Here is a 7892-nt window from a genome sequence, read left to right as displayed (position 1 = left end):
ATCTAATTTACTGCCAGAGCACTTAGCTTCTGAAGGATGAGAAGCTCTCTAAAATCATGATGGGTTTTTGCCCATCATCTGATCTCAGGCTTTAAACAGTTTATATCCTGATGATATCACTTCCAGCAGTATACAGGATCTGCAGCATATTTGCATGCTCATATTGACAAGCACACACTCGCTCTCACTCATTTAAGTGCTGAAAATGGTTTATCTTAAATTCATGATTACACTGAGTGACAGTTATCTGCTGACTGACAGATAATACTTGATGCTTTTGCAGTGGTGGTGTGTGCACTGGTGAAAGCAAAGAAAAGGGAATCAGGAGGCCTGCGCTGTGTTTGCCAATGGCGCGTCTGCAGTGTTTGACGAGCCTTTTATCCTCAGCCCAAAGCTGACTCAGACTGCAACACGTGTCTGTCTGTGAATCTCTGCCTACCTGTCTGTGCCACTGTTTGCCTGTTTCAGCTGCCTGTGGCTGCAGGTGGCTGCTTTTAATTCATTAACTGAACTCCAGAATGCATTTCGCAAAAATCTGATTAATTACACTAAACTATAAATCAGTGTCACACTGAGATGATAATCTGCTGGGGAAAAAATTCAAGTGGTATGTATCGGTATGTTATTTAGCTCTCTTCTAACAAGCCATGTGCTATGTAAGAGCTGTTGATTCTAGTGGTGAATCTATTATGTCAAAATTGCCCTCACTGAAAACACATTAATCAAGACTGTATGTGTGAATAATTGCTGCTGAAAGTGCATGAACTTAAAGAAATGCACTGGGGAGCACTAAGTGATTTTTTTCTGCTACACTAAGTTTTCCTCTCACAGGAAGGTTTCCTGCACCCTTCCTACAGTTTACAAGCTCTCTTTACATAAACTGTGCCACAGGCACTCTGGGTGTGGGCTGCCATATATACAGTGCATGCTGATGATAAATAATTTATAATTTTGCATTATAAATGGATTACCACAGGGGTGTCAAAAGTAACATTTCTCGTAATTTTTCACAATCACATCATGTGACGCCAATTTTCCTGCAGCAGCGAAGCCAAGTTCTCAAGAGGAAAATACATATTTGAAGAAAGTGAAAGCTTCTAAATGCCTTCCTCTTTTTTTTAAAACTGTGAGTGAAAGAATAATGTCTTCCCAAAGCAAATTCAAACGAGCTTTTAGTGTCTTACTGCAGGAGCCGCAGAGCACGGATCCTCTGGGAAAAGTCTATACTCTCAGGTGCAGTTTGGCTAAAGCAATTACATATGAATCATGTGGCACATGGAGTCAGGAATAATCCTGTTATGTTTAATGCCGTTATGGTGGCTTGCATTGCTGTGCCTTGCAGATGAATTCAGTTTAGGCTTTAGCAGCAATATACTAAAGTGGACAAATGAATTAAATTGTGTGACATTTTCTTGCATCTTATTTAAACTCTTAGCTGTCTGTTCAACATTAATAATTATTAGCATATCTTAATATCCTCAAGCGTGTGATATTAATGTAGTGTTTGTTTTCTTTAATGCATCATGGGACCTTGAGCACACTTATTTACATCACTGCCAGCAACACAACAGAATAATATTAACCTAAATATGTCTAATACCTGCATTTTGTCTCTTCACCAGGAGAGGGAGTGGTGGTTCTGCTGCAAAGGGTGCACAAAGGCATCGCTTGTGCCTTCTGCAGCCAACTGGATTCACAAGTGCTGAAGTGCAAGATCCAGTGAGCTTACATTTGTGCTTTGAGGGCAAAACATGGGAGCACTGCACTGGGAGAATGAGGGGGCTGAGCTCAAGATGTGACAGGTCTTTCTATTACCAAGGCTCATACTCAGAGGAACCAACAAGCCACCAAACACTACAGTCACTTTCTATCCTGGTGGGAGCTAATTGCATTTAAACAGTCGCTCTTGGCAAACAATGCTTAAATTTCTCCCTGTCTATTTCACTCCCTCTGTTCAGATTCTCTCCCTAACACTGCTTGTCAAAAAAAAAAATATCAGAAAATAGAAGCTAAATCCACCAGTCTGCACCTCTCTATGAATGCCAAATTCCATACCTGTGGCACCATATAGATCTATGTCACCTGCTCAATCATCACACTTCCTAATCTGATTAACCCTTTGAGTGGGTGGCAACAGCAGGCAGAGTAGTTAGCCAAGAAGAGTTCATTCCTCCTTCCCCTTATATACAAATAGGCGAAATGCTCACAGAACCCTTAGGTGGTCTTAATCATCCAGAAGGAGATACTCTCCTGCCAAAGTCACTTATCATTCCCGCATGCTGGTTGCCATGGCGACACCTCGTACATCAATCAAAGCTGCTGGGGAGTGCGTTGGTTGGTGAGCGTTATAAACAATATTTTAAACCCTAGTAAGGAGATGAGAAGAGAGACAAATTACTCCTCAGTCAGATTTCTGTGGGTCCAGTTATCATCATTTTCTCCACCAGTCCAGGCATTTACAGCCCCCTGTTTTGTTTTTGGGATTTTTTTTTGTCTGTTTTTGTTTTGCTTTTTTCCCATTCCAAATTCCCATCTGATTTAGACGCTCGCTCAACATGTTATAAAGCTGCTCTGAGCCACATGAAGCTTTGGGATTGGCAACAGAAGGAGGCACATTCTTGAGGAAACTTTCTGAGTCACAGTTGCATGCAGCAGTTGTCCAGGGGGTGATGTGCCTGGTAAGATAAGAGCAGCTGGCAGCCCAGGCCCGGAGATTCAGAGATGAGACTGCTTCTGTATTAGAGGCCATTACCCCTCCTGTCCCCTTAGATATTTTTGTCTCATGGCAGTGTACTTGATAGTTCTGATATTACTTTAATTTCCTCATGTCTGAATGAACTATTGTGTCATTATGTGCTCAGCTGTAAGCCTCTCAGGGTACTCAATAAGAAAAAAAAAAAAACGAATAAAGCCTGTTGAGGGCAAACATAGCTGTCATAAATGGAAGCATGTTTGAAATGAAGGTGCTGTAATTTCTCTCCTGCAAGGACAGCTTGTCCATTTAATTCTCTACATCAATCATCTCCTAGTTGCAGGAAATGTGATAATGATTTGGGACTAATTTGGCTCAGTTTATCTGTGTGCCATATTAATTTATCTATTTATAAATAATTTACTGGTTGATGCCCCGTTTTAGTTAATGTTCCATGGCAGAAAAGAAGGAAATGGCAGAGATCACTCATTATTAAATAACCCACAGAAAAGCTCTGTTCAAAGGTCAACCAAAGTTGATTGTAAAATATAAAATGGAAGGAAAGGAATAAAAATTCACTTTACCCTCATTTCCTTTGATCAGCAATAGTTTGCAGTAGAGTAAAAAAACAGACTTCTGTTTGTGTATGGATTTAAAAAAGAGAAAGAGACAAAAGATGATAATTAGGAAGGTTTAGAGATGCTGGGAGACACAGTTTTGAACTTTAAAAAATGCTGAGTTGTTATGCTAGCCTAAATCTGTTCTTACTCTGGCTTCATATGTTACATGAAAAAAAAAAAGAGACGAGCAGCAATAATCCAGCAGAGAGCTGGCTATCGTCCATCCTCGCTCTCCGGCTGTTTCAGTCTGCTCATCCTGCAGCCTCCTCTCCTCCCACCTTGTCCCATCTCTCCTATCCTCATTGGAAAGGCAAGCTAAGTTTAACTTTACTTGAAAGGTGTGAATTGTGTTCTGTCAGATGACCTATCGAGGGCGGCCGGGAGACGAATTGATTGGACACAGGCGCAGCAGAGAGATGCATACTGTGGACCAAGGGGCCACTTGGTATTGAGCACCCTGTACAGATTGCTATTTGGCCAGAAAATAGACCAGAGTTGGCCTTTAATTTAAACTATTGTACAAAGCAAAAATTTAAACATTTATTGTACAGTTCAGCAGTACAGTGGCTTGAAACAAGACATGAGAATGACAGAAGCTTTCTTGGACTTCAAGTCAAAATGCATTGTTTTTGAGATGAATATGTGCCGTTCCTGTAGAACTCCAGAGGAACTGGACACACATGTAACCACAGCAGAAAGATCCCAGTGAGGTGCTTTGTATATCTGCCCATCTTGCTTTGAATTCTGCCATCGTAATTTTTTTGCCACGGGGGTTTTGGGGATGTCACTGAAGCAATATCACATAAATAAGTCGTGTTCTGAGTTGAGACACCTCATGTCGGCCACTCAGGAAAGTGAAAGAATGGTCATTTGTCAAACGGAGGCAGCTGGGGGGAAACTGGGAGGCATACTTCAATTTTCAGCACGTGAGTCATATTTTTTTCTCTCCTGCAGGGATAATGTCAGGCCAGGTTCCAACCGTGTCTTACACATTACATTTCTCATATCTGAACAGCATGTCTTCTCAATAGACAGCATGCCGAGGCTTCGCGAACCACACCAAAGCCAGGGAAATGTTGATAAGGCGCGTGTTACTCTGAAGAGGAAGCAATGCAAGCCAACTTCTCGGAGTCTGACATTCTGCCTGCAGACAGCTGATATCTCTGTTGAGCTCAGGTAAGTATTTCGGTTGTCCTTATTTTTCAATATCTGCTTCTCTCTCTCTCTCTCTCTCTCTCTCCCTCTCTCTCTCTCTCTCTCTCTCATTTCGTGCTCCATCAATTGAAGCTTTCTTATATAGATTTTTATGCAGCATGCCAATAAAATTTGAAGCGTCACTGCAGGCACTTTCAGCCGTGTCGACAAGTCAGAATCAATCTTGATGAATGTGGTGAACTGTGAATGTTTTCAGACAATTTTCTCTACTGATACGCTTTTGAGAGTTATTCTTAGTACAAAAAAAGGGATTGAGTGAATGTTCTTCTTTTTACTCATTTGTGTGTAACGCCTGCTTTATGCATGCACACACTGTTTTTTAATTTAATTTTAGTTAATTTCAGTTTCCCTCCCAATTACAAAATGGGAGCGTGATCTTTCTGTCAACCTGGATCAAAATTTATGGACAGAAATATGTTTAAATATCTTCAAAATGACTAAAAGACCCCAAATACAACTTGTACAATATAAGATTCTCCATAGAACATACTACACTGGACAAAGGATGTTCCAAATGGGCCTTACACACTCAAACATATGCACCCACTGTACAAGCAATTCAGAGGATAATCATCTACACGCTCTGTGGTCTTGTGTACCAGTTCAGAGATTTTGGCAGAGGATTTGTGAAGATCTATCCACATGGTTTAGCTGTCATATCCCAACTTCCCCCAGACTATGCATCTTAGGTGATGTCAGTGAATTAATTATGGAGTTAAATATATCACACATAGTTCTTACTGCCTTGTGCATCGCTAAGAAGATGATCCTCATGAACTGGAAGACAAAAAATAAACTATGTATTACTCAGTACAGAAATTTATTAGTAGATCATGTTAGTTTAGAGAGAATGTCTGCTTCTTCTAAAAACAAATTGGAGGAATTTGACTCTCTTTGGTTCCCACTGCTCAGCTCCATTACTTAGTGGGGGTGGTGGGCTGCGGGCTCTGCTCCTGATGTGCTTTGTGGGGGGGTGGGGGGGGACTCCGGGGGCCTGGGTAGCTGGTAGCCTCCTGAGGCTGGGGTCCTGGGGCGACCTTCTGGTGATGTCTGTGTGCCTGTCCTGGTTGATGGTGGTGGGGGCTTGGATGGTGCTGCCTTCGGTCCTGGGGTGTGGGCGGGGTGCTTGGGGGGGTGGTGCCGGCCCTCGGTCGGTTGGCTGGTCTTCCCTGTATGGCTTGGGGGCTGGGGTCTGGGGCCCCGGCACTGGGGCCGCGCCGGCTCCCGGTGGGCCCCCCCAGGCGCGGGGGGGGCCTCTGCTGGCCCGGCCGCGCCGCCGGGTGGGGTGGGTTGGCCTGACGTCGGGATGTCCGGTCTACGCTTTTGGGGCCCTGGGGTGCCTGCATTGCAGGGGGGTGGGGTGGGGGATGGGGCCGCGGTGGGGTGGTTGGGGGGGACTGGGCACTGCATTTCCATGCCCAGGCCAGTATGTCCTGTCGCCTGTTTGTGTCTATTGTTGAGTGAATGGGCATCTAGGAGGAGCGGGCCGCCCTCTGCGGTGGGGGCGAGGGCGCCAACCTCGGGTGCTGCAGTGCTCCGGGATGCTGTCACCGCGGCCCCGGGCTCACCTCCCCCTGCCCTGTGCTGGGGTGTGGGAGGTCGGGGTGCCTATTGAGCCAGCGGCCAGCTGGCTCTCTTCTTCCAGGATTTTTCCTGGTCATATGCCCCCCCCCCCCCCTCCCCCTCCCCATACACAAACACACACACACACACACACAGAATACACATCACTCACAGATGTAGGATGGAGAGGCCACGTGGAGAGCTGCACCACCACTTGCCTCTCCGTTTTAATTGCACTTTAGTCATTATAACTCACAACACATACACACTTACACCCTGATACACATAGGACCTTTGGGGCAGGCATGTTACTCAGAGGTTGATGAGATGGGCCGCTGAGGTGGCCCCACTCGGATCCTCGTCACTGTCTGTCTCCAAATTTTATTTGCACTTTAGACATGGAGGGTTTTGGGGGGGCAGTGTGGGCAAGCGCTGACGACCAACAGTTGGCGCTTGTGGCATAACTGTCCCCTCAATTTTAACTGCACCCTATACACCTCATTCACTCACAAACATTAACACATAGACCTACAAGTTGGGGAGGAGGAGGGGTGGATGGGTCATCTTACACCCCGATTTCTTGCGTCTCGCCCGGGGTAGGGGTCGGGTGGTTCCTTGGGGACCGGGCTGGTGGCGTCCTGGGGTCGCTGTTGGCCCTGGGGTGGTTTCCACTTGCCCCGCCTTCAGAGGGTGGGTAGCTATGGATGAATGTGTGTCTTTGTGTATTTGTCACCGTCTCCGTGAGTATGGGTGGGTGAGTGAATGTGTATGTATGGCATATCTGTGTGTGGGTAAGTATGTATGGGCATATATGAGTATCTGTGTATAAATGTGTACACGGGTGTCTGGGTGTGTTTGTATGTATGGCTGGACCTGGGTCTGGGCCTTGTGCCTTGCCTCCTGGCCACTCCTTGCTGGTTGCCTCCTCCCCCCTACCCCCCTGGGATGGGGGTGCCTCGGGGTTCCTGGGTGGGGCTGGGTGTTCTGGCGTGGGTACTGGCCTGCCCCCCTTGGGGGTGCGGTGCGGGGCTGCGTTGGCTTCTTCGGCGTGGGGGGGGGCTCTGTGGAGGGTCGGGCGGTCCTTGGGTGCCGTGGGCCCGGGAGCCCTGCCGCCGGCCAGTGCAGGGGGCTGGCCGCTGGGGGGGGGCTGGCTTCTCATCGCCTTGGGTTCCCTGGAGCCCTCGCTCCTCGACTGGGGGGGCTCCGTCTGAGACCACCCTCTCCCGTCTGCTGGGGTAGGTGTGCGGTTGTCTTTGGACTGAGTGGCCGGGGGTCTTCCTGGCCCTTGGTGGGCTGCTGGTGGCCTGGGGTTCTGGGGGCTTTCCGTACCTGCCTCTGGCTTCTGATGGGTGGAGCTGCAGCGTTTTGCCCTCATTGGTAAGTACGTTCCATGACACAGACACAAACATGACACAGACACAAACGCCCACTCAATCACAACTCAACAAAATTGTTGGTGTGCGTAACATGCTTTGTTAGTTTTGTTTTTCACACACAAATTTATTTTTGCAAGTATTGATAGTATTTTTTTATATGTTAAAGTGATGAAGTATCTGATTAATAGACTTGTGCTCTTTCCACTTTTTTTTTTTTTTTTTTTTTTTTTTTTTTTTTTTTTTTTGCTCCCTTTCTCTCTCCCTTTTTCTTCTCTTTATTTTCCTCTTCTTCAGCCTGTCAGCTCTGGCTGTTACATAGTATGTGGAAAAATAACTCAGATAAATAAAATAAAGGGTTAAAACAACAACAAGAAGAGCCTATTGAGAACCTATAGAGCTCATCTTGAAATAGCAAATATGTTTGGC

This window comes from Archocentrus centrarchus, chromosome 11 (assembly GCF_007364275.1).
Source record: "Archocentrus centrarchus isolate MPI-CPG fArcCen1 chromosome 11, fArcCen1, whole genome shotgun sequence".
Taxonomy (NCBI): domain Eukaryota; kingdom Metazoa; phylum Chordata; class Actinopteri; order Cichliformes; family Cichlidae; genus Archocentrus; species Archocentrus centrarchus.
Note: the sequence above shows the minus strand (reverse complement) of the source record.